The sequence below is a fragment of the Strix aluco genome, chromosome 12, assembly GCF_031877795.1.
Source record: "Strix aluco isolate bStrAlu1 chromosome 12, bStrAlu1.hap1, whole genome shotgun sequence".
Taxonomy (NCBI): Eukaryota; Metazoa; Chordata; class Aves; order Strigiformes; family Strigidae; genus Strix; species Strix aluco.
Window position 1 is genome coordinate 2,335,977 of NC_133942.1, and position 27,697 is coordinate 2,363,673.

At 49.4% G+C, this 27,697-nt stretch overlaps 1 pseudogene; it reads right to left on the minus strand.

Moving 5' to 3' along the window:
- LOC141928914 (hydrocephalus-inducing protein homolog) overlaps positions 1-27,697 on the minus strand; it is a 99,604-nt pseudogene that overhangs the window by 51,606 nt on the left and 20,301 nt on the right.

The following is a 27,697-nucleotide window of genomic DNA, read 5'->3' on the forward strand; positions in this document are numbered from 1 at the left end:
ACTTTCGAATGGCCATAGAAGGTTTCTAAAGGAAGCCCTGTGGCTTCAGGAGAACAGAGCCAGGACCTTGAGCGCTGAAGAACAACTAGCCTGAAGGACTACAGCAAAACTGCTCCTTGCTGAGCCCACGGCAGAAGCGGACGCTGAGAGATCCCCTACCTGAAGTGGGGTCCCAAGTTGAGCTCCGGAGCAAAGGGTTTGTCGGTGACAATCGCGGTGCCAATGCCAACAGCCCGGACAGGGATAACGTAGGTGTGGCTGTTCTCTATGAACAGGTTCACCTCATCCTTGAATTTCTCCGTGTCATACAAGTTTGCTATGACAGACACAGACACCTCTGTCTCAGGGGGAATCACTCCTTCACTGGGTTCAATCCTCCAGCACGAGCATTTGCCAGCCTGTAAGACAAGCCAAACACTAACTTAGCATGGAAACCATGGACCCTGGTCTCTTGTGGGGTGCAGGAAAAGGAAGGACTAAAGATATGAGGATAAAAACCATAAAGGCTCCATTTCCCTCAATCTAAGCTACACTGCCTGGAAACAGCAACTATGCAGGAGCTTCTACAACCTGTATTTTACCTTCCTTTAACAGACTCACTTCATTAACCCAGTTTTCCCAACCCAAGGGATGCTCATCCTCAGGAGGAGGTTATTCCCCCTCCAGTCTCTCTTTTGGAGTGCATACCAAAGGAAGCTACTTTACCTCTCTTGGTTTCCTGACAATGGTGGTTGGGTTGGCATAAAGGCTCAAGGCCAGGGGAAGCCAGGACTGCTCAAATCCCACCGCAGCAGCCACACGGCTGGGGGATACTGCTGAGAGCCTAAAGAATAACTCTGCAAAACCAGCTGATCAAAACCCTGACACCAACGCCTTCTTTCCCAAGAGTTACTCAGTGCTTCTCAACAGCCCCCGAAGAACTGAAGCACTCGGTTCCCACTGATCACCAGCTGCAGTGAGGTGCCCCAGTGCCCTCTGCTTTGGAAAATTCAGCTATAAATGTCCATAGCAGGGCAGTAAAGCAATAAGCAGAAAGCAAACTGGAAGGCACATGCCCTGTAGGCATGGCCTGAGCTTCCCAAGCACTCTCTTCCCTCTGGTTTTTCATGGACCTCCCTCCACGGATGGGGCAGTGAAGGTGCTGGATCCCCGGCCCCTCTAAAACCACATTCCCAGGGAGCAAGCCTGCAGAGAGGAAACGCACACAGTGCTCCCTGGCCAGCAGGAACCGCACTGGGAGGCAGATGTACGGCTTCCAAGTGTCCATCACGGTGGCGGTGGTGCCTGCACCCCACAGTTCAGTGCTGTGTTTGGGACGACAGGCACTACTCACCCAAAACTCTGCAGTTTTGTAAGAGAAGAGGTTCCCCCCCCCCTTTTTTTTTTAATGGAAAGCAACATGATCCTGACATGATCCAAGCAAATGCTTGATCCAGGTGAAGTTAGCTCAAGTTTCCATCCGTCAGACTGGCAGCACTCAGCTCTAACAGGACACCAGCAAGCCCAAGGGAGAAGAGCATCAGAAAACCAAGCAGCACTTTGAAGTCTTGGGAAGCATTTTAAATAACCCCCCAAAGCGACCTCTGCTAGCAAGGGTAAGACTATCTGCGGGACAGGGAAGCAATAACTTGCTGAGCAGGCAGCGTCCCAGCAGCGTGTGTAGGATGCCCCAGCTAGGATAGCTCCTTAGGCTGGCTGTGCCCTGCACAGAGAGCAGGTCAGGTCTGCACATCTGCATCCCAGGATGGAGCATGCCAAAGGCATCAAAATTATTTCAGGTGTTGGCAAAATCAATCAACTCCGCTCCATTTAATCTGTCCTCTAGAGCTGCAAAAGAAAGTCTTAAAAAAAGCAAGATGAGAGTGGGATAGAGGAAGGTCGTTGGCACAGGGTGTACTCTGGGGCCTCACAGAAGATCCCACCAACCTCCTCTGCTGCCCCCGCATCCTGTGTGCAGCCCATCACCAGCCTCAGAGGCATCCACTGCGCTGCCACCAGCCAAGGGTTACCCAGCCAACACGTTCACACCAAGCTGGTGGGTGTTAGTTTTTCTTTGCCCTCTGATTCATGGTAGCTCGCTGGAAAAGGAGACCCGATAGCTCTGCTCCAGAGGTGAATCTGCATGTCTGCTATCTGGCAAAGCTCAGTTATCAAAGCTTGGCAACAAGCCAGGCAGTAAATTGTACCCAAGAAACTATGACTGAGAAATAATGACAGGCTGTCTCGATGGAGCCAGACTTTGAATTTCCCAGGGTGAGCCAGGGCCAACAGCCCACTCCAGAGGAGCAGGATTCGCATCGTGTCCTCATTCTTTCGGTTAGCATTTGGTGTGGGTCCAAGGGGCACCACTAAACAGGAGACCTGCCGGGACCAAAAGGCTCTGCCGGGCCAGACTCACTCAGGTTTCCAGGTCAGCTTTTGCCTACGTGGATCCAGGCTGTGTCCCAGAGACAAGGAATCTCTTGGAGCCAGGCTAAAAAGTCCCCCCACTTTGAAGACCACGATCTAACTTCTGATAACGTTCCTGCTACTCGCTTATCCTTGAATGCTCCAGAACACAACCCAGTCGCCCTGTGCCCTGGATAGACAAAGACGGTGGCTATTTTTGTCCCTGTAGGGGCTTGCACAGAGTCCCTGAGTGCTAGGCAAGGGTGGGGATCAATCACTTATTCAAGAAGTTCAATGCTGAGATCATTAGCTTCTCCCAGGACAGATTTCCATTGCGAGTAAGAGGTGCCAAAATTTGGTTGTAAGACACCACCGTGCATCCAAGGGAGGGGAGGGGAGGGATGGGATGGGGGGATGGCTGCCCTAAGAGACGACTGAGGAGCCATCACACTCAGTTCTCTCAGAGCTACTTAAAGCTAGTTAATTAAAGTGATCTGGTCATTCTGGCCTTGCACGAGTGAAAGAGGAAGCAGAACTCAGATATTAAAAATGCAGCTGTACTTTACCAAGCCACAGCTCCAGAGAGAGAGCATTCACACCTTTGTCAGCTGACCCATCGCTCCTCACAGAGGCTGCACAAGAAGGGGAAATAAAACCTCATCCTACATCAGTTGTGCACAGAGTCTCGTCCCAGGTGTTTCAGCAGTCCTGAGGTCGGGGACCCTGCGTTCTTCATTTTGAAGCTGCTCTTTATCCACACAAACTGCCAGTGGCAGAAGAGAGCCCCAAACCGCCCTGAGCCCCAGCAGGAGGTGGAGGTCAGGGCATGAGGCTGGCTAGATGCTCCGACCAACCACCAGCCGCCTCCTGGCACCTCAGCACCAGCATCTCCTCGGCAAAAGCACGGATGGGGACCACTTTGGTTTAGCCTCTGCCCCAGAGCACCATCAAGGGGATGTTTTATGAAATCAAAAGGCAGAGGCTCTAAAAAAAAAAAAAAGTAGTGTGGCACTCAGTGCCACTGACAACAGAGCCTAACTTGTCAAGCTTGGTTCAGCCAATAGCAGACTGCTGAGTGAGCTAACGAAGCTTGTCTCCGCTTGTGTCCCCGGTCCATAGCTCACCCCTCCAGATCCCATCTGCACTTCCTTGCTGGGCTGGGGAGATCAGAGCCACCTGGTTTGATAACCAAACTCCTCCTGCTTTTCCTTTGGGAAAAGCACCCGGCTGAGTCACTCTTGCTTGTAGGAGCATAATTGCCTTGAAGATTCTACCCTTCTTTAATTCAGTTAACCAACAGGTGCAGCATGATACGACAAGCAGAATAACAATTTCTCCTATTACTGAAAAACAGCAATTCTGAAAGGGCATGAACTCATGTAAGATACCTTACGTGATAAAAAACAAACTCTCCCCTGTGGCCAGGTTTCAGGCACCTTTTCCAAGGTCTCCTCCACACCTCTGCTCCCCTTTCTAAGAGCCACATGCTCTGGACTTAAGCCTGCTGGACCTAAGCCTGTGTGACACTGGGAGGGACAGAGCCTTCCACCTTCCTCAGGTTTTGGTAGAACCGGTCACCAGGGCAAGACTGACGCTCCTGGCCATGACCCCTGCTCATGACTGATGCCGTGTGTTTCCAGGCACAGTTGGCTACAATGAATGGTTCCCTCCAGCTCTGGCAAGACCAAACTGGGTGGAAATCAGCAAACTGGTACTGCTGTATTAGCAAAACATGGCCTTTAAAACCTAAAGCAATGGTTTAAGCCTAAAGGTGAGCTTTTGGAGCACCATGAGGCTCTGGTGGGACAGCTCTGGAAAGATTTAAGCCTGTGCATCTTATCTTCAAAAGTTCTGCTCACCTTGGAAGAGACCACATATTCAGGGCCAGTGCTGCCCATATCCTGGAAAGTTAATTTAACACTCATTTCTAAATAGCATTGCAGATATCATTTGAAGGGCACAGCACTGTCTGTCTGCCTGTGTCTTGCTACAAGCAAACACTGATGGGCTGGCTAATTATTCAGATGCTTGGGGGGAAAAAAAAATAAAAACCAGCCCCTCTTGTCAATTCAAGTCTGCTCCAACTGCAGTTGGAGAGAGCTACAAACAATGCCAACACACTCTTCAAAGCCTTCCCTCCCCACAGCCTGAACAATTCGCTTGGATATCAGCAAAACTGCCCATCAGCCAGAACAGGAAACAGAATCACTAAAGCAGCATCCCTTATCTCCATGTTTTGTCATCTCTCCATATGGCCATTTCTTTAATAAAGGGAATGTTGTCAAAAGCTTGAGATAGTAAGCAATGAAATTAGTAAATGAAACAAATCCTGCACTAATGAGGAGAGAAGCAAGTACGGGAATGGGAACTGCGTGTTCTCCCCCTGCTTACATCACGTTTGACCATGAGCCTTTATACACTGCCTGAAAATCAATTGACTTTTCTTCAGTGAATGCCAGTGAGAAGATAAACAGTTACAGCTTTTTTTTTTTTTTTTTTAAATAAAGAAAACTGGGTCTCTTCTGCAATGTCAGCTCCACTTGAATCTGACGGCAGCTCGTCCCTGGGAAGGTGGAGGGGGATCCACTCACCAGGCACCCTCCTGAAGAAGACAACACATCTGGCTGTACGACTGCTGCTGGAAACCAGGCAGCAGCGAGCTCCACCAGCAGCACAGGGCTCTGGATTAGGGAGGTCAAGGATCAGGTCAAAGGAGTCAGGACCCCAAATTAGGACTGTCATAAGAAGAGAAAATCCCAAGAAAGGTCTTCGCCCTCCTCCCTCATTACAAGGCACTGGGAAACCACTGTTTAGCTCCCTATGGTGGCACATGACAGTCCCAGCATGGTGGCTATGCAGGGAGAAGAAAGCTGCCACTGATTAACAAAAATTACACCTCTGTATTTTCTTTCCTGATCACACAGGCATGATATGCAACTGCCTTCCGTGGTGCCAAGAGATGTCATTCTTAGCAGCTGAATAAAAGATCCTCAAGAAGACAGAGTGACAAAGAACAAGTAGGAAATGATCAAAGAACGATGCTTTTTCCTTTCTGCAGGGAGAGCAAACACTCCCATTAACCAATACAACTCTTTTGCACTTGTCAATATGGCAAAAAAATCAGACACTTAGGGAAAGAAGATGACAGTGGCAGCAAGGAGGAGAAACAGCCATCTTTTTCAGCAGGTCGCATCAGTCCCAGCTAAGCTGCAGCAGCCCCTTCACATTGACCTGTTCCTCCAGTCTTTTCTGCCCAAAAAGGCACAAACACTCTCCTTGCTGGATCCAGAGGATCCTCTAACAGGGCTGCCTGGCAGCTGGGAAAGCAATCTGACAAGGAAAAGTATGTCAGACACACACAGGATTCAGCACGGGATGACACACTGGTCCCAGGGGTCACAGACCTGCAGACACCCTGGCACGCAGGGATAAGCCAACAGACGACTAGGCTACGAAGTCCCTACGCTCTTCTTCAAACCAAAAAAAAGGCCCATCTCAATGCACAGACTTGGAGGGGTTTTATTTATTTATTTCTGGTGGCAGAAATGTTCAGTTCTGCTCCCTACAACTCAGAATATAAAAGACTCAACTCATCCAACAGAGAAAGAGAAGATGGTACGGGGAAGCCTGTGCACAAGGGGGACTCCAGGTAATTCCTTAAGTCACCACCCCAAAGTGAAGTTATCCACAAAAACGCATCTTGGCTTGCTCAGATAATGGTCTTTTCTCCCATAGATCAAGAAGAAATCTTGGCTTGACAGGAACAGCAATTTGCATGTGATGGTTAACACCACCACCAAGGTGGCACCATGGCCATCTGCATTACAGCATTTTCCTTTCTTGTTTCAAACAAGATACCAACCTTTTACTTGCCCTGTTGCTGTCCCTTAATTTAATCTCATTTGGTTTGTTGAGCTGCCAGTCAGCGTGCTGTAACATTGCTGATCCAATGCTGCTGTGAATCATAGCACCTTCATTTGAGCAGGGACCATGATCTATAAGCCTAACTGCAAACAGCCACAGTTTTGAGATCAGCCATCAAACGGGAGACTGGAAAATCACAGCTTACCGTCCTGCAGCAATCTCCAAGCAGGAAATCAAAGCAGCAGCTTTCCCATCTTAGAGAACACAAGACTTGGGTTCAGGGGCACAACTGGATGCAGGATGCCCAAGTCACCCACCAGCTAGGCTAAGGGACAGCCTCTGCTCTCAGAGGTACGTGTGCAGTTCACCCTGACGCCCGACTGCATCTCAAATTTTATCTCCAAAACTATTCAGTCCTCTCCCCATCAATAAACGGCCAGGCAGCCTAAGGCAGCAGCAAAGGGCGAAACTTCAACTGAGGCAGCAAAGCAGCACCAAAGGAGGCAGCTGCTGAGGGCAGGGGAGCAGCTGGAGCACACCTCGCCTGCCACAGTGCTGCTCCTGCCCAGCATGCTCAGCATCAGGGGGCTGAAGAGTCTGAAGACCCCTTGCTGAAACAACTGATTGAGCAGGTTCTCAGGACCTGTTTCCTTGAACACCTCCGTGATAGCGGCAGCTGTCCTGAGAAGCCAAGATGCTCACCGTGGGGTAAGTCAAGCCTGTGGGGTCAGCAGGGGGGACTACGGAGCAGCAGAGCCCACCCTTACTGCAGGGAAAGAAACTATCCCTGAACCACCCCGTATTATTGTTCTATTTATTGATTAGCCACAATATTTGCAGAGATTGCAGTGAAGCAGGATAGGATTTATTGCCCAGTCCCATACCTTAGGGCCCTGAGGCAATGCAGAGGCAGATATACCCTGCGAGCCCCCCAGGTACACTGCAAGCTGCCCGGGGAGGGAGGGAAGGCGTGAGACTGGGACAGCAGTGCCTGAGCAGCTCTGTGGGTCAGTGCCTCGTATGAGCACGCAAACCCCATCATTCACACACCAGTACCACCCACCCCAGATGGCTTGCTCTCTGCAGAGATGGAAAGCAGGTTTTCATTGTGGAATCAAAGCAAGCTGCCCTGGGAATCCCCCACTTTGAGGTTGCATTTATCCCCCAAACAGCTGGAAAAGCAGCATGAGGGAAATTCAGCCCCCTCTTTGGCCCAGGGACTGAGCCTGTACTCTCACACACTGCCTGATGCTCCATCCACAACACCAAGTCCACAGTGCCAGGTCTGGGCTAACCAGCCCCTGAAGTCTGACCCACCTAGCATGGAGAAGAACAAACCTCCTCTGAACCCTGTTTTCAAGCCCCTCACAGATCCCCCCTCCAGTTGGGAGCACACCCCACCCGGCCTCAGCACACGAGCCCCTCCTGGCTGCATCAGCCCTGCTCCCCCTGCCAGGGAGCAACCCAACCTCCTTTGGCTGTGCAGCTTCTCACACTATGCAGCCTCCATGAATTAAAGAGCCTTTTTCTGCAGCCAGTCTCCAGAGGTGCTCTGCAATGCGGCGGAGTCCACAGACTCTGTAGGTACATGACCCTTACAGACTCCATAGGTACACGACCCTTACACGTACATTCTTGTGCAACAACCCAGCTGGTTTGACCCCCAGTAGGCGCGAAACTCACCTCACTGCGAGCAGTTTGAGGACAGACCTCACACCCTAGTCTCTATCATTAACAGCAGTTCGACAGAAAGCAAATGCAGATCTAACAAGGAAACAGTGCGGAAACCCATGCCCTTTCAGGAGCAAAGGGCCACAGCGTTCTCTTGGTCTCAGAGCTCCAAACACATGACTCAGAGCTAAACACCTTCCACAAAATAAAGGGAGAACTTGCAAAAATGATCCAGACTCATTTCTGCTCAAACATCTATGCAAATTCTCTGTTTTACTGAGGGGTCCCCCAGCTAAAACTGCCCCCAGAGGCAGGCTCCTCTTGCTGCATTGTGACAGAATACGTTGCTTTCTCAATCATATAGTGATATGCAAATGTTGCATATAAAAATCAAGTCACAGGTTGCTTGTCAGTCATTGTTGTTGGAAAATAGCCCCACAGATACTTACCATCTTTGCCCTGAAGGATGCAGGGATGACACTCTGATTGGAGAGGTGGAGAGTTCAGGAAGCATCTTGTATAACTTGGATACTGCCAAAATTTATCTTACTTGGATGCACATAGACAACTGGTCTTTCTCCAGTGCTCACTAAATGGATTTTCCGCTCCAGAAAGCAGGTAGGAAAGATCAAAAAAAAACAACAGACAAAGTTTAAAATGATTAGACAGCTCTAAGGGTACTCCTAGACTGGGGGATAATTATGGCTGTTTGAAGTTTTTTCAGTGTTGTAAAACCAAAACAGAAGGCCTGGAGCAAGTGTGGGACCTGGACTGATCCCATCTGAAAGCCACAAACTCACGTTATCAGGGGATAAAGAAACCCTGTTTCCCGTGCTTGCTTTTTCACACCTCCTCCACACTGTTAACTCTCCCTCCGCTACCTTGTGCCTGCTCCCACTCCTTTTACTGCTCAGTCTTGCTCCAGACCACCTTCCCTGACTTCTGCTGCTGCACAGCACACTTGGACAGTGACTTTAGTCCCAAAGCTACACCTATGAAAGCCAGCACAAGTCAGAGGCAAAGCAGGCCCTTTAGAGTAGAGATCACGCAAGTTAGTTGCCTCTGATTTGCACAGACGTGTATTCCTGGTATTATATGGATAATGGGCATTAATTGTTAATTATATCATTCAAGCAGTAATTTTTTCTTTTGACAGTCTGAGACCCAGAAGTTCTGTTCTTGCAGAACTGGCACAGACTATTGGAGGAGGAATGTGGATGGATCCCTTTGCTAAAACACCTTCTCACATCATTAAAAACATTCATGAGGCATTCAGGAGATTTAGCAGCATCATTTCCACTTGTTTTATTAAAAGTTTAAATCCCTGTAACTACTTTCAAAATGTCAGCCTTTCTTTCTGTTACAGAAAGCTTAAGGTTCCCAGGAATCCTCTGACATCCTCTTTCATGCTCAGAGAGATGAGAAGACGGTTTAAAACAGCTGCTTCAAAAGTTGATATCATTTTAAATTAAAGTTTAATTAACTATATTTGTTCTCGATTTCAGCTAGATGAAGCCAGGACACTACAGACAACATTCTCTTGCCTACATTTTGTTGTCATTGCTGCTGTTGTGTATGCCTGAATGTGAACATCATCTTTCAGGAGGCTTTAGTCCAGCAATGTTTTGCCCCATCCATTTCTAAGCTTGATAGAAAAAAAAAAAAGTCTCTGTGCTCCAGGCGCAAGCGATGTGGAGACTCATGAGTCTTTGGCTGGGGCTCTTGGCAAAGAGATATGATGGATGTTTCTCAGAGTGATGGGCCTGACTTTCAGCATGGCCTCTCACACAGCGCTTGCTTTAGCAGGATTCAGGGACGTCCCTGTGTGCTCCTGAACAAAAGGCCTAACGAAGCACCAGTGCTGTTCATCTAACAGCACAGCAGAGTACGAGACCCAGGGGTTGTTCTGGGCTTCAGACTGGCCTTCTTATCCCGTCTGACCTACCGTAATTAAATGCTGTGTCAGACACTTAGATTACCACCTGGGATGATACATCCTTCCTCTTCTCTAGGTGAAGGGAAGTGGCTGCAAGTATACTTGAGATTACAAGACCTCCTGACCTTGTTAATGTATAGAAACCAGTAAAGTAGGACGTTTAGTTTTAACATTAACCATCACTAGTGTTTCACTAGCTTTTATTTTTCCTGTATTTTACTGCAATGTATATAATTTCATTTATATTCTTTTCCTAACTACCCTCTGACATCTTACCCACTTGTAAAACATCTTGAAACCTGTAACTCCTTGCCTAGTGGAGATAAAACAGGCCTTGGACAGTCTGGTAAACTCCCTGAGTACATCCCTGATAACAGGGACCTAAAAATGCAAGACAAGCGCCTGAGAAGACGCCAGTGTCAAGAAAAGCGACCGGAAGCCGGTTTAAACCAACCCCCTCGAAACAAACAGGAGCCGAAGGAGGGATGAGGTCACTCCATGACCATGTACGGACATGGGAAACCTGAAGTTCAGCTAGCAGACAGTGTGAGGAAGACGATGTGGACCACCAAGGGGGGAGAAGACCCTCACTCTATTTTTACTATGCATGCTCAGACTATGTAAATGAATTCTGAGAACCCATTAGCATAAGACTGTCTTTTCTAGGAAACCTGATGCATGTGTATGCTTTTTGTGTATATTAGTCAGAGAGTTTTGTTAGTAAGCGTGGCACTCATGGTGGAGCGATCCCCAGTGCTGCCCAGCGCTGCGAATAAAGAATCCCTGCTGAACAGTTATACTGACTGTGGAGTGAAGATCTTTGTTTCACAGGCATTAGCTGTTGCGTATGCCACAAAAACCCCTTCTTTCCTTGTCCACACCAGCATATATTACAAGTTCTTGTTTTCCCGGGAAGGATCCCCCGAATTAGCAACCCTGCCTGATGCTTCACACCTCACTAAGATGAGTCGCACAAAGGCCCACATCCCCTGGAACTCACCAGAGGGGATCCTTCACTCCCAAACACTGCAACATGAGCAACAGTGTCCTGCTCTCCCGTCACCTGGGCCTCCAGGGTCAATGGGACCTCCACTGAGCCGCGAGGCTGGACAATCCCCCACGGCATGGGGCTGGAGTACCACACAGAAGCGTCCTCCTTGTGTTCCTGTAAGGGACAGAGTGAAACGCAACACACAGGAGTGACCTTTGAGGAAACTTTGAACTCCTCAACATCTACCACAATGGCAATTCACACACATTTTCAAAAATCCCCAGGAGAAAGCAGAAAGGTACAAAGCAAGATGCAAGACTTGTATGGGCTTAGCATCCTCAGGGGGTCCAAAAGCTGCTGCACCCACAAACACCCACTCCTGTGCTGGCAGCCTCCTTGCAGCAGCTTTTCACAACCCTCTATGTTCTCCTGCATGAAAGCATCCCAAAGACTAGAATATAAACTGCTTCCTAAAAAGTTTAAACTGCTTCCTGAAGTTTATATTCAGGTAGGTTCCTATTTAACTGCTTCCTGAAGTTTATATTCAGGTAGCTTCCTTTTCTCAGCAATCTTTAGGTTTGAATATAAACCAGCAAGGTCTTACCTAAAACCCTTTTTTTCCCTAATAAACCCCTTGATAACATCTGAGGGCAGGAGGCAGATGCAATGCCAAACCTGAGGGAGAACCCTGTAGCAGCCTGGAAGATCGCTGTCGTTCACAAGGGTCAGCATCTGCTGATAAAGTAATTTTAGAAAGCACCGTCCAAACATCACGACGGGGTCGAGCACTCGCAGTGGAGGAACCACGCATCTAGGCGAAGAGATGACTAAAAGGGAATTAGAGACACTGCAAGAATGTAGAGTTCGTTTACTCCCCAAGTAGCATGAAATAGAGCATAACACACTTGTCAAATGGACGCTTAATACCCCTATGGCGATAAATCGTCCTTTAACTTCTTCTGACTCAACCACCTCCTGTAAAGGTGGGGCAAAGCCCTGGGACTCAGCCTCACAGAGGCTGCCAAGTGCCGAGGCAGCGCACGGTGCCCTGTCCCAGAGCTGCCTGATCAGCTCTGCCCGCTCTTTGCCCCAGGAGGCTTGCAAGGACCCTCCCAACAGTCCCAGCAAGGTGTGAGCTCTGGGGGAGCCTTCCCACCGAGGACCAGCGCTCACCAAGGCTCAAAGAGCACAAGATTCCAGTGTCTCAGTGAAAACGACTCCCTCCTCTCCCACACCGCTGTTGCCCTGCCTGAGAACTCAGCCCTTTGCCCCAGCAATGGAGGGCACAAGCCACCCCCTGCCTTAGGCAGTGGGGGATCCCCCTCTCCCAGTTCCTGCACCCCCACGGCTCCATGCACTGTCTGTCCCCATTTGCACTTGTTTTACAAAACTGCAGCCCAGGCACTGACTGGATGACTCTGCCTGGGAGAGGGAACAGCACAGTGAACTCACCCCTCTTGTAATTAAACTGACACCCCCTGCAGCACAACAGCATTGAATCTGGCTGCAGCAAGAACAACTTTTGGCTTAAGTCTGAGAACATTAATGCTCAAAAGAACCAGAGGGAAGAAGAGAAACATGAGCTCACCTTCCACATCAAGGACTATTTTCCCCTTCATAAGATCGTGCTTTCCCTCACCAGTCCTGTCATAAGCCCCTTTCCCATTCGCATGCACCTTCATTAACTGACCCAGACACCAGCTCTCAGCAGGCTGCTCACTGCAGCCCAAATGAATGCTGTAGTTTGGTTGGAATCCAGCACAAGTCCACCACTTGCAGGAAGGAGGAATGATGGCCCTTTGGAAACTTATTACACCTCAAGCACCGAAAAACAGTACAATAATGAATTACTGTTCCCCTTCGAAAAAGGCTCAGGGCCATGCCTGTCCGCGGAGCACAGGTGCTGCTTTCAGAACACTGCCGATCTCACATCTAGCTGGGCAGAACTAGCTCATTAAGCAACACCTGTCATTTGGAGATGGAGCCAGCAAACCACGTGCAAGGCAGCGTGGTGCTGGATGCACGAGGAGAGACGACGAGCTGCAAGGAAAGCGCCGATACCTGGCTGTGAGGAGCAGCGCCGACACCGCCTTGCCAACACCGCACACGTCCACCACCAGTGCCAGCTCGTAGCTCTTCACAGTGTTGGAACACAGGGTGACCTGGGGGAAGAGAAGAGCATCAAACACTTCATCACTCCCAAAAGCCATCGTCCACGTGTGCTGTCCTCCAGTTCTCGTTCCACGGGCGGGAAAGGGAGGATTTTGCCCTAACTCTTCTGCTGGTCCATGTACAGAGCACAGTTGCTGGGAGTAACAAAAGTCTTCTGACAAATCTGCTTTGTTAAATACACCTTGCACTTACCAGGGCATATGTAAGCACGATTAGATTAATGCTCTACTCACCACTGTATTAAAATTAAGGGACTAATTTTTAATCTCAACTACAACAGCATAAATCCAGAGGCAATCTGTTGACTTCAACATTCAGCTTTACGTTGGGAAGCTGAGGGCAAAATGCAGCCCCAGCAGGTGCTGTGCAGTCCATGGCTGCCAGAGCTTCTCCAGTCCCCACTGGAGATCACCGCAGTGAATACAACTCATTCTGCTCATCAGGAGAGGAGAAATAAGACTGGGAAGAAAAGAAAACTGCTTTATACAATGACATCTCTCTTTTTAACAGCCACCTTCTGTCCTTATTCTTCCTCTGCCCACTTTAAATCAAGGAAACTGCTCAAAGCAGCTCTCAAAAACATACGAATGCCTTCTGTACTTGACCATATGGTACATGATCTTCAGCTTACGATTTCGGAAAGAAAGCAGTGGTCCTTCAGAAAAGCCCTAGAGTAACCCAGCTAACAAATGCCTAACACTAGTGCAGGTATCTTACCCATGTTATGCTCAGAGCTAGTGGTGCTAAAGCCCTCTCATCCCTCAGAGAAGCTCCAGCTCCACCCGCCGAGCACGTATGGCCAGACTCTTCCCATACCTGGATATCCAGGAATCCCAGGGGGTGGATGGTCCCTCTGCGGGGCTTTATGGTAAATTCGGTTGGCCTGAGGCAAGCTTGGGCTCCCTTTCTCCAGAGTAGGCGAGTGTTGTCTGACATCTGAACAGAACTGCTGACACTGGGCTCTCTCAAGCCGTCCCCAGGAATGCGAAGGTTGAAGGTCAGGGGCACCAAGGAGGTGTTAGTGAGGCGACACGACAAGGTGTGAGGAAAGCCTGGGAAAATGACAGAAATATGAATTTATGCACCAACTGTCCTGTGATTCCTGGTGTGAATAGCCTGTTATGATAAAACTGCGTTTGGAGTTTAGCTCTTTTCAATCTGAAGTACAGCTAACTGAGAAGCTACGCAAGGAATTAATTGTCACTTAAGTTCTCTTTTACGCTGATCGCAGATTCCTTCCTTGGAAATGCCCACTCTTAGCGATGCTGAACACCAGAAGTTTCTCTCTAACTGTGAGGACCTCTCTCACCTGCCCCCAAACCAGCACCAACTATTTCTCACTTACGAGTGTCCATCCAGACAGACCATTTATTCTGAAAATTCAATCCGTAAAATGCCCTGTGAACTCTGCGAACACTCCCACAGTTTTCAGTATATAAAGTCATCGAGAAGAAGCTACAGTAAAAGAAAGGAAGGATGAAATTGGGAATGACAGCATGATGCAAAGCACTCTGACACAGTTTCTCTAGGCAGGATCCTTAAGGCATCTCCTGTCTGGGGCTACCAGACTGAGCACATGACAACTCCCAGCTTGCTCAGAAATCAGCAGGAGCCATGTTCCACCTTCCCTAACGAATGGGACATGGCTTCCACACTGCACACTGGCCCGCAAAGGTCGACATCACTTTAGCTGTGATACTCCCCTTCCCTCATGGAAAACCAGTGACACAACCACACCTGGTGGGGTGTTCCGCAGAGACAGGACATCAGCCCACAGCCTGCTCTGGCGTGGACATCTGGCTTGGCTGGCCAGCTCTGCGAGAAGGAGACATCTCCCGTGGCCTGCTTACCAAGCGTCGTTTGAATACAGACAGGGAGGAAAACCAACTGCAGTCACAGCAGGGAGTTTCTCCATGTCCAACACCAGTGTCCACCTCCAGCAGTTACTCCAGCAGGGAGGCAGGAGGGGCACAAAAAAGACAAACACAGTTCACAGTCCCAAACGAAACCAAAGTCGCCAGATGCAGGTCAACAGTCAGCAGCACAGTTAAAAGAAGCAAAAATACAATAGCTGCCTTCAGCTGAAAAGGCCTTACTAATGAAATGAGATTAGGGAGGATGAATCTCCTATTACATAACCACATTTCTGCCTGGTGTGTTTCTTGTTGTTTTATTCAAAAGGAAATAAAGAAGTGGCAGAGTGTGATGGAGGGAGAGGAGAAGTAGCTCAGGAAAGGTAACAAGTCTTCTTAAAAAGTCCATGAACAGCATGAAAACACAGAGGTATCCTGGGCACAGAATGATAACGGCCCTTCAATCAATCCACAACTGATTTCACATTTAAACTCTAGATCCTCTCAGTAAAAAGCCTTTTGTGAGACTGAGATGGAGAACCAGAATCTGCGTTTCAATGGAGACGCTCTGGATGCTCAGGCACCGGCTCTGTCAGCAGAGCTGGGCTTGTGGTGGGGAAGGAGGAGCCCATGGTCCGAGGACATCAGTGCCTGATTCAGAGCTACTGCCTGGGCATGTTACCTGGTGGGTGACGACAAGGGGCCCTCACAGCGTTAATTAACATCTCGCACTAAAGGTCAGGCGGGTAAATGGTATCCTTGCCTTGCAACAGGAACATTTACCCAGAGCAGCTACAGGCCAGTACGTGGCTTAAACTCCCTTCTGCTGCAGTCCCGTCTCCTGGGCCCTTCTGGGACAAGGATTTTCACAGTCATTCTGCTGCCAAGAATTGGGAGATTGCGGCTGAACAGACTAGGAGGACACCAGAAAATACTGACTTTCTATTCCTTTGGTCCTATTTGATCTCACGATGGCACAAGACCGCCTAAGCAACCAGCAGCCCTGGCTTTAACACCCTGAAGGCTGCTATGGAGGAACACAAGTGACAGATGGTCTTATGTTAAAGTGCTCCATTTTGGTAATTCACAGAGCTCTCAACCTGTGGCCCAAGCCCAGGGCACACTCACCAAAGGAGACATCACCGAAGTGGAGGGCAGGGACGTCGAAATGAAAAGTCAGTCCAATGACACAGCCCCTGCAAGGACAAAGACAGGCAGAGGAGGCATTGGCTCGGTTAGAGAGAATGGCAAAGCGTTCAGCTTTCCTTACCGCTCAGGTGGGTAAAAGCTGCTCTCGGAACCACGGTGGGTTTCAAATCAACCTGCCACCCCTGTGCTCAGCACAGCACCCATGTGGACAGCAGGCAGCCAAAGCAAAGTGGTCCGCAGATGACAGCTGCTGCTGAGGCTCAGGGCACCACAGCAGGGTGTGCCCCCACGCTGCTGCTAGCCCCATGAAGGTCCCTGAACAAGTGATGGCTCTGTGCCTCAGTTTCCCCACCCGTAATGTGAGGGACAGAGGTGTCCACACACAAGGGGACTCATTGTGACTAGTCTTCCCAGCCACAGGTTCCCTGCTTTGGTATTTCTTAGCTGGAACTGGCGTTTCCATGGAGTATATGAACACCTTTCTCAGAAGACCTGATCCACACAATCATTACACATGCAGGGCTTTGAGGCATGAATCCAGGGGAGCCCCAAACATCCATTGAGAAGAGCAGCAACAGTTCTACACAGCGGACAGTTGAATCTGAGGGAAGTATCAGCTTGTCACCAGTGCACCAGCTGACACATCCAAGAGCAACACGTCTTAAACCGCTGAACACGGGTGTCCTGAACCCACCTCACCACCTCGCCCGTCCTTCAACTCAGCAGACAGGCTCCAAACTCCAAAACTCACTCACATCCACTGAAATCAGTACTTGGAGCTGCACAACATTAATTGACTTCATGGTTGATGACAATCAATGCCAGCTCTGCCTCAGTTAAAAATCAAGGGCCGCAGTGAACAGTGCCTTCTCATTTTATTCACAGGACTGCCACTGTCATTGTCCACATGTTCTGCACATGAACAGATCCCAGCATCCCGCAGGAGGGACCTGCGTCCATCCGTGCTGTCCCATTTCCAGCATCCCTTTCCAAACACCAAAGAAACAAGCATCCAGCACCTCGTAGGGTTGGTTTCCAAGTAACGAATGATCACCTATGGTCTTGGCACCTTCCGACTGCACAGTCAAAGAGCACTCAAAAACTGACTTTCAGGAGTTTCAATCCAACACTACTTCTCGATTCTTGCAGCTGAATCAGCTCCTAAGAATGAGCCAGGTACCAAATCCCTGCTGATGGTGGGGTTCCCTCTCCAGGGACCTCACATAACAGACTTGACCTCCCAAGCCCTAACAGCTTACTCTAGACGGAGCAAAGGGAGCAGACACGCTTTCCGTCACAGCATTTGCCAGGAGATGATGGAAAACTACCTCCAAACCAGCCACAACTGGGGATGACACCGGGAAACTGCCAAGGCTGAGCCTTGCCAGGCAAGTGGGGAAATGACTGCCATTTCTGCTGAGTGGATCGAATCTGTGCTCTAGGAAGTTAAACTGGAATGACTGCCCAGAAGGCTCAGGCAAGGCCAACCCAGAGCTGATAACAGTACAGCTTGCAAGAGAATGGGGGAAAAGGCAGTGGTTTTGGCAACAACTGTGTTTTACAGTAGCATTAAGTAATGCATGTGTGAAGGGAGATCAGGGTCCTGGCAGAGCAGGAAGGATAACACAAGGCGGGAGAGGAACTGCTTAAATTCTCATCCCCGTTCCTTCCTTTGCAGACCAGCGTCCCACCAGCCAGCTCGCCTCCGTTCAAAAGAACCAGAAGCTTTTCTCCACGGAGGACGAAATCCAGCGCAAAAGAGGGAGGCTCAGCTGGACCTGGTGGGTGGACATCTCCAGGGCATCTGAAAACAAACAGCTTGAGCTGTGGGGCTGGAGAGGGATCCTTGAAAAAATGCAAGAGAGAGCTCAAGGAGGCAGATGCCATCTCAGGGAGGAGAGGACTGCAATGGGAATTGCTGCTGAGGGACAGCTGCATGGGAGCAGGCAGGTGTGCTGGGGTGCCATCAGATGGGCTGCATAGGAGCAACCATCCAGGGAGGAGGAGTATAGGGATGAGGAAGAAATAAATAAAAAAAGACCAGCAATCCTCTTTCACTGAGACAGAAGGTCTAAACTGAGCCCAGAGGGGTGCTGGCCAAACAGTGGCCACAGAGAAGGGGAGGGCGTGCTGCACACTGGGAGCCAAGGCATCACTGGGGAAAAAAGGACCACTTCATTTGGCTGTGGGGAAGCCAAAACACAACCATCCCTCTGACAGCTCCTTCCTTCCTTCCCCAGGAGCAAGGCCACTGCGGGGCAGAGGCAGCAGGCACTGTCCAAGCAGTGCTGTATTCTACCTGTGATAAGTGCAGCCTTACCAGCAAAACCTGCCCTTGCTCAAGGAGAAAGTTGCTTATGCAATAAACCCCGTGACCAATTTGGGGGAGGGACAGAGGAGAATAAATTATTTGATTGTGAAATGTTCCCTCTTGATTTCCAAATAAAGCAGAACTTTCCCTCCAAACACAAAGCCAACGTAACTGTTTCTCTACTGAGGTCAACAGACCTACTCACCACTCTTCTCTTGAGAAGTGATAACCTTTTTGTTCTTTTTTATCCATTTCCCTCACCTTATTGGTAAAACCGACCACAGATTCCTCTCATTGCTTTACTGCCTTTGTCTAGTGCCTCCCAGCAGCAGCAGCCCAGGAGGCTGGTTGCCGAGGAGGCACAGCCAGCCCCACAGCTCCAGAGCACCCAGCACCAGCTTTCCTGCCTAAACCACGTCATCCCGCCAGCCCGTGGTTAAAGACCAGCTGGGTCAAGTTTGCATGCTGCTGCAGTCCTGAGAAGTGAGCTTTGCCTCTCCTATCATCAGCTTTTTTCCCCCCCCTTCTCCCCTTTGCTTGGTGAGGATTATCTCTTGCCGTGGCACCAGCCCACGGGATGATGCCCGAGTCCGTGTGACCTGCCGCAGAGCTCCCCGTCTCCCACGTCAGCACTGCTCTGGCTGCAGAGAGGAGGTACCACAGCGCTGGCTGCACAAGAGGACAGCTTGTCCCAACCCATGAGCATGAGAGATGATGCTGACGCTGCTGCTACCCATTTGGGATGGATTATTAACAGAGGATTTTAAAAACACTGCCTCTGGCTGCAGTCACCCAGGCTGGCCCATCCCCAAAGCCCTGCTGGCCTTGCTGTGTGTTCAGGGGGGATGGCCCAGACCATCTACCGCCCAAAGCTGATGCCATCCCGCTGTCTGCCGTGGCCCAAGGGGGAATGAGCTACCTGTAGGAAGGAGTAACTCCAGCTCCTGGGTACCCGGACTGGGCAGCAGGCATCTCTACACCTTTCCTGTACCGCCTCCAGTCAAACTGTTTTCCAGCATGGGTAGTCACTTAAAGCCCCGGGGCCCTCACACAGAGACATGCGAGAACCTGCTGCTGCCAAATTCTGTGCAATCAGTGTCCTGGAAAGTCACAGAGCCACCCACCTCAACCATGAAGGCAAAGCTGCTTCCCAGAGGAACCCAAGACTTTGAAAGTTAAACTGGGTATTGAGGGCACAGGAGGCATGGTTACAGGTGGCAGCAGGTCGAGGGAGCTGATCCTGCCCCTCTACTCCACTCTGGTGAGACCCCCCCTGCAGTGCTGTGTCCAGCTCTGGGGTCCTCAGCACATGAAAGACATGGACCTGTTGGAGTGGGTCCAGAGGAGGCCACAAGAATGATCAGAGGGATGGAACACCTTTCCTGTGAGGACAGGCCGAGAGAGTTGGGGTTGTTCAGCCTGGAGAAGAGAAGGCTCCAGGGAGACCTTACTGTGGCCTTTCCACACTTCAGGGGGGCTTATAAGAAAGATTTTGACTGGCTTTTTAGTAGGGCCTGTCATGATAGGGCAAGGGGTAATGGTTTTAAACTTAAAGAGGAAGGATTCAGACTAGATATAAAGGAAAAAATTTTTTACAGTGAGGGTGGTAAGACACTGGCACAGGTTGCCCAGAGCAGTGGTAGATGCCCCATCCCTGGAAACATCCAAGGTCAGGTTGGACGGGGCTCTGAACAACCTGATCGAGTCGATGACGTCCCTGCACATTGCAGAGTGGTTGGACTAAATGACCTTTAAAGGTCCCTTCCAACACAAACTATTCTACAATTCTATGATTTCCTCTTGCAGACAATTACACTTCATTTGCTGATGCAACTGCAAGGTTCAAGCTGGAGTCAAGGTTAAAAAGCCCTGGCTCTTAGTGTGGGGATGCTAGGATCCGAGCTAAGACTAAGACCTTAGACAACACCTTTTTTTCTCTGTTTCATCCTAAAATGAGGTAGGTGGGAGATGATTACCCAGAGACAGCTACAGATGTGCCCATCAAGCTCCTATAACCCTCCTCACCTGATAGTCAAGGTCACAGGCTCAGGGGATCCATTCACACTGAACCTGAATTCTTCTGTGAACTCCCCCAGGATGGTGGAACTGAAGGAGATCCGGATGACTTGGAGCCCGTCCGGCAAAATGATGCCCTCCTGGGGGAGGAAGGTGAAGCAGGAGCCCAGAGCTGTAGCTGGAGGGACCAAGTTGAAGACAGTATCGATGGCTCCTTTGTTAAACAGGACCACCTGCAGCAGCAAGAAAGCAAAAGGGAAATACATAAGGAATCTTCCTTTCTTACAGAAGGCTGATTTGTTTTCTGATTAAGCAATTAACATCTGTAAAAAGCAGAAGATGCTGTGTGCTGGTGCTTGGCAGAAGCCAAAGAAAATGCAACAGGACAAGTTCTGCCTTTGGGTTTTTCTTGCAAAGCAGTGACAGCTTCATAGAAACAGTCACTCGGGGTTTGTTCCACTGACACAGAGCAGCCCACTTCGACTTGCAGTGCAGAGGAGCTGCTCAGCATCACCAAGTCGATTCAGACCTGTCCCTAAGAGCAAGGAAGGGCAGTTGCAGCATTACTAGTGAATCATCACACAACTGATTCTGCTCCCGACGAGTCCGATCCTCCCAAGGGCAGAACACGTTGCAGCCAACAAGTTTACTCATGTAGAAGACACCTCAGGGCAGCACTATAACCAACTTCAGAAGCACTCCCCAACCCTGCTACGGTATGTGATTTAGGTTTCTTATTTTTTCTTTAATGGGATACTTTCTTAGTCTTTGCTCAAACAGACGTGTCAGGAAAGGATGAGCGTGCGGTGCACAGCAGCTCCATCTATTCCAAAGAATTTCTCATTCACAGCCACCATCTAAGACTTTACGAACTAAGCCTTATTTTGTTGAACACTCGAGAGATCTACTGCCTCGATCAAGTGACACAATCCCGCAGCACTTGTTGAGAGTCAGCTCTTCTCATGTTGGGCAAGAAATGCCCACAGCTGCTGCGAGTACCAGCACGCTGTCAGGCACCAACAAACCCACCTGAAGCAAAGCGGTAAAGGTTCTGATTGCTGCAGGGTGAAATCCTGCCATTTCCATGGACTTAGCTATCTGCTTTGGATTTCTTCTCCCTAATGTTTGTCCTTGTAAAACCTGGTAGAAAAACTGAGACAGAAGCAGAGAGATGTCCTGTATTTTTTAATTTTACAGCTGCTGTTAAAAATATTCACATATTCAAGCTCTGCAAGGGTAACCTGAAAACTACTCTCTCCTCTCATGTTGTTTACACCTCAGTTACAAATTGCACTTAGGGATCCTACGCTGAGCTGATGTTTACCTCCAGTCTAGCTGCTTAGTACAGCACTAACAGTATCATCTACTTAGTCACATTTTCTCAAGTAATGAAAATAATAAAGTGATAGAGAATCAATAAAGTATCACCATTACAGATGCATAGAGCGCACAATATTTTGGTAAGAAAACACCTTAATGTGTCCTTCCCTGCCACAGTCAAGCTTTTGAAAGTATTGCCTCATTTTCTACCTCTTTCAGTTGCCCTATCTTATTTTTTTGCGGAAGACTTGACACCATTGGCAGGGGGAGGCAAATATGTAGAAAGGTCCTTTGCTTCATTTCCAGAAATGCTTTGCTCTTCATAGAGATGCAGCAAATCTGAAGAGTGGCGAGAGACCGGTCAGCAAGGGAAAGCACTCCCAGTCCCGTTGCAGGACACAGCTCTGAGCCAGAGGCTGGACAGCTTTCCTCCAACTCCCAGAAACCGGCAGCATGCACTTAACCAAAACCTGGCTGCAGTGGACTGGAGTTCAAACACAGTAAATTTGTTCCAGCTGCTTTTTAACAGCCCGGGTACAAAGGTGCATTGCATCCAGGGCTGAAACAAAAGCCTCTGAATATTTATCTTTTTGTCCCAGTGTTGCTTTCATGTGTCAAGGGGGTATTTCTTCACATGAAGCCTCCCAGCTGATCTCCAAGGAAGGTTGCCAAAAAGCAGGGATTAAGACTTCACAAACAACATATGCACCTTTCAGATCCCATCAGAAGTATCCAGATTCTGGGAAAGCCCCCGAATTTGACTAGTATGTCAAATACTCCCTACTCACAGTGACCCGAGTTGCCAGAATCCCACAGGTCCACGAGGCTCACTGCTGCCCTGGGAGCCATCAGGATCCCCCGCCAGCCCCTCAGAATCCCGACTGCTCACCTCATAGCTGTGGTCTAATCCAACAAAAACCCTCCCGATGTCCAGCTGCTCAAAGCTGAAGCGGAGCCGAGGCCCTATGCCTTCCCCTTTGATGCACAGGGGCAGCTTGGTCTCGCGGCCTGGGGAGAGATTTCCACTTCAGTACAGTAATTCCCTCTGTTATCCTGGACTGCCCAGACTGCCTCAGTGCTAATCCCTGACTCGGGGCTGGATGGGACCAGCTCTAGGTGCTCCAGGAGGAGATACAGGACTCTTCCCTTCCCTCAGGAGACATGCCTTGGGGCTGACTTCTAATTTCTAACCAACCCCTCTGGCTGGTTTCTCATTTAGCCATCAGTTTGCACCCTGAAAAAGCGATGCTGAGTTTAAAACACAATCTCTGAATTTCTTCCCATGTGCTTAGATGAGCTCTGAAATCCATTCAGTGAAGGCACAAAGCTCATGAAACAGAACTGAAGATAAAAATACGCCATCTATACTCATGCAATCAGAGACAAGAGCACAGAAGCCGAGAAGTACGAGCCCAGGCAAGGCGAAGCTCCCTGCTAACGGCGGTATGCACGTCTGAGAGCTGCCTCCAGCAGGCAGAGCAGCTCAGCCACTGACACACAGCTCCGTGCCCGGGGCCCCGGGGCTCACCTCCTGCAGCAGCACCTAAATAAGACAGGGCTTTGTGATCTCCAGAGAGAAGCACTCACCTATGCCCACCATGATACCGAGAGCTCAGCTTTGTAAAGACACCTTACCTGAAGCACGCTGAACAGTTATGGAAAACCTCACTGCTGAGGTCAAAGCCATCAACATACTGCTAATGCACACACCCTTGCTGCAAAGGAACTGAGACTGCAGGGCTTATAGCTAAACTCTAAGGTGCTCATTTTCTTCCATAAGCCTGCTAAGATGACAGTGTGGGATCTTTCAGTCTGTGTTCTGAACCACTGGAGCAGCCTCAAGTGCCTGAACCCTAGCTCCAGTTTCGGCTTGGGTCTCCCTGTCATCCCATCCTACTCTGCACAGAAAGTGAGTAGCACAAGCGAAAAAAGAAAGGCCCAGAAGTTTTATCTAACCTTCAGTGTAGCTTTCGTGCAAAAATATTCCTCTGTCCTTTTGTTTAATGCTCACCATTAATTAAAGATTAGGGATTGAAGGTTGATTTTTTTTATCTGCTGCATAGTTATTCCAGAATGTCCAAAACTACTTCCTATTGCAAAGAGCAGCCCAGGTGGGACAACACAGTGACTAGATCACAACTTGAAAAAACTCTCCTGGGAACAGCCCTTTCAATGATTGCTGACTTTCTGATCTTGCAACCATGGAATGAGGATGTTTGATAATGTCCAAGCCAGAAAGGAAGAGCGAGGGAGCTTTTGTTGAATTCAACATTTTTTAAGTGGATCCAGACAAAGCCCAGCTGATAGCAGAGATGAGAGTTAGGTTGCACAGCTCAGGCATTAATTGGAGGGCTGTGTATTTCTATTTCATAGACACCATAAAAGAAACAGTATTGGGTGCTACCTGTCAAAAGATGTGATGCTACCTTGCATCACATGTGGCTTAATTTTCATTAAATCTCTAGGTCTAAACCATGGAAGCTCTTAGGAAATGGCAAAGATTTCCAAGTGACAAGCTTTTGCCCATGATCATGCTGAGACACACATCTCATGGCGACTGCAATCAAAAAATCAGTGGCAGTTCTTCCCCTTCTGCAGTAGGTCCTCATCCTCTCCAGAAGGTCTCTGGAAACCATCTTTTCTTCTACCCCCACGTTGAACTTGAAACTTTAGGAAATCCCAGAAATGTTGCTCTTCCTCCTTCCAGGTGAACCGCAGAGCAGGCTTTTCCCAAAGGAGGAGCAGCAGACTAAACTGCAGGCAGCATTCAGGAGAGCTGAGAGGGAAAAAGAGAGAGGATGTCCTCCTCTTTGCTAGGAGCTGGGCTTCCAGGAGCACCCAGCCTTTGCCCAAGGCCTGGCTACAGCTGGGCTGTGGGCCTGTGACGCTCCCACCATAACATAGGCCAAGGGCATGGAGGGGCTACAGCCTCCTTGTCCTCAGTCCCAACCCCACACCTGGTGCTGTGGAGCGAGCACTGGGATCTCAGTAGGAATAATGCAGTGGCATGTCACAGGGTGCACAGGGTGGCACTGCTGCCTCACTTTCAAATAAATAGGGGTGTAGGTGGCCCAACAGCACGGGGCTTTGCTGCCAAAGTCCTCAACTTCTGCTGCTTTCTGACACTCAGTCGCTTCTTCACAGAATGTCCCTGTCCTTTGGGACTGGTTTTGAACATGATTCTCATCTGACCACACCAATAAACAGTGTTAAATGATGCAGGACAGTTCTGTCACAAGGTGAGGGAGTGATCATCACTTGGGATTTTGCTTCTCCCTGCAAGAGTGGCTAAAGAACGGGTTTTGTAAGGTGTAACCCAATACAGTTCTGTGTACAGACAAACCTAAAACTGAATTTTAGGTGTCAGAGCCCCCCACCATGTGCTTCCTTCCAGCACTCAAGAGCCACAGCTTCATTTGCATGAATAACTATAAAGTTCATTTTGAGATTAAATATTTGCCGAGGGCAAATTTCAAACCACTTCTTAACTGCCAGCTTTGCAAGTTGCACAGTGCTGATTAGTTCTGTAAATCACTGCCTGCAGAAGCATCTGCTAAGCAATTTATGGAGGCACCTGCAAAAAAGTGGAGGCCAGCAAAGCCCCTTTCCAGTGGGGCATGAGATCCAGCTGCACAACTCACAGGGCTGCACTGGGGCAAAGCTCCCAAGCATTCCCAGAAGGGACACACACCCTCTGCAAACGATGCTCCAAAGGGATTTGTGACTGGCATGCACATGCATGAGGAAGGCAGTCACACTTCTTAGAGAAATCAAGAAGCAAAGTTAACTGACTCTCTAGTTAGAGATCATGTTTTCTTCTTTAAACTCTTCTTGCACTCAGGGACCTTGAATCTGGGACAGTTTCCACCCTGATAATACAGCGGATCAGCTCTGGTTTGTAAGGGAGGGAGCTAGTTGCATCGTTTAAATGACCTCCTTGAGGTCCTCTTCCAAGGAGCCAGTGGGGGAGTTAAGTTCTCCCAAGGGCTCATCAGGACCTTTTCAAGAGCAGGCTTCTCTCTCTAAACACAGATCATTTGCCCAGCTCTGTTTCCTATAACTCTCAGACCAGCTCAAGGGTTGCATGCAAGTAGTTTTCCTATTTCTCTGCAACAAAAACGCTCTCCTGGCACAACCCCTGGAGATGCCTGCAGCAAAATGACGGACACCCCCATCACCAGAGCAAAAATCCCAGAGCCAGGAGCACAGCACTGAGCGAGGAATCCCTTGGGAGCAACTTTTTAAATCAATCCTTTCCTTCCACAGCTCTAGCAACTGCAGCTGGTGGGCAGGAAGACACTTTGTTAACACAAGCCCTGGGTAATGACTGTAGGTGGCATTTGCCAAGTAAACTCTGCACAATTACAGTATAAATAAAAAGCTGTTTCATGACATTTGTATCCCTCAGCTCAGAGCAGTAAGGAAAGTGACAAAGCAGCTGGGTTAGTGACTTCAGCACACTCCAGGACAGGCGCCTGGCTGCTGGAGGACCACAGGCCTCGCACCTCTTCCTCTTTGATGGGGAAAAACCATAATGTTCCCTGGATGGAAGTCTGACAGCGCTCTCCAGTCTTGAAAAACACCTTAAGCAGCACCACGCAGAGACAGAGAGGAAGGGCGAGGTCACCCGAACCCCGCAGCCTGCTGCAGGCATTCCCTGCCCCGTGCTAGCACAGCAAAGCCATCACCTCTCCCAGGGCAGAGACGGTACAGCTCAGGTGCGCCAGAGATAACTGCTCCCAGCAAAAGACGCGATGGCACTGCTGTAAGACAGAATGAGCATAAAGCTTGCCTAGCAGACTGCTCGGACTCTGATTTCCAGGGAGGGTGCTCACCCCGCTGAGTACAGCAAGCCCTGCGCAACATACCCGGAGGCACCACAGACTCAGAGCCACAAGGTGACAATTCCCACGTGCTGGCCAGAGGTGGTCCTTCTGCAGACAGCCCACGCTCAGCAGGGCTCACCCAAGGTCTGGCAGCGCCGGGGTAGTGAGAGGGGATCCAGGGTCTGGAAGCACATTTGTAACTCAGCTCCTACCGCCTCAGGAGTCTGATGATGCATCCGTGTAATAAAGACGCCTCCTGGAGGCAAATGGTCTACAGGGACTTGGTGCTCGTCCACTGAAGCTGTTCAGCTCTGTAGCTCTTTGGCCTCTACAGGCACCTGGCAGCAGAGCAAATGCTGGCAAACCCATGGCATGAAAACTTACCCCTTCACTGCCTTGGTTGTTCTGGGATCAGCGATCCAGGCTTGTAGCCACACATCCCGAGGGCTGGCCTTGGACAGGAGACCACCTGGAAACCGCAGGGACAGTGGGCATGTGCCAGAACCCTGCTGACCACTGACCCTTCCTACCAACTACACAAGAACCGAGTGGGCTGCAAGACTACTTGCACCTCCACTGTGGGCAACAGAAGCAGGAGAAAGGAGCCGTACCTGAGATGTCGCAGTAGACCATTTGTTGACAGACTCTGGCTTCTCAGGGTCTAAACGTCACATTAATTTCAGCTGAGGAATTTGGCCAGATATCTCCCTCCTGAAACAGAAGGAGACAGCAAACCATTTATCTTCAAACGTCACATTTCTTGTTTTCAACCACAGCCCTGTAGCCTTTATTTAGAGCATCAATGAAGAGCAGGGAACAAGCAACACTTATCAACAAAATTTATGGGGGTTTGGAAGCAGCTGCAAAAAAACTTTCTAAGTCTCTTACCTATACTGGCATCTGGTAGAGGCATTTTGTTAAATTAGGGCTATAACGAAGCAACCAAACTGGCTCACACTCCAGTAGGATTTCTCCAGAGGTACCAGTCAGTTTAAGAAAAAGGTCCCTCTTGCCTCCAAACCTTCCCGTATATCCCTGTAGCACTATGGCTACATGATGACTTTTACTCAGATCAGGAGAGATTTAACAAATCAAATAGAATTTTCCATTCTTAGTTACGAAGGTGCTGCCTCTTATACCCTTCACCTGTACATGCACATAAGTATTTAACGTACTGCGGTGAGTGGGGGCACTCAGCAC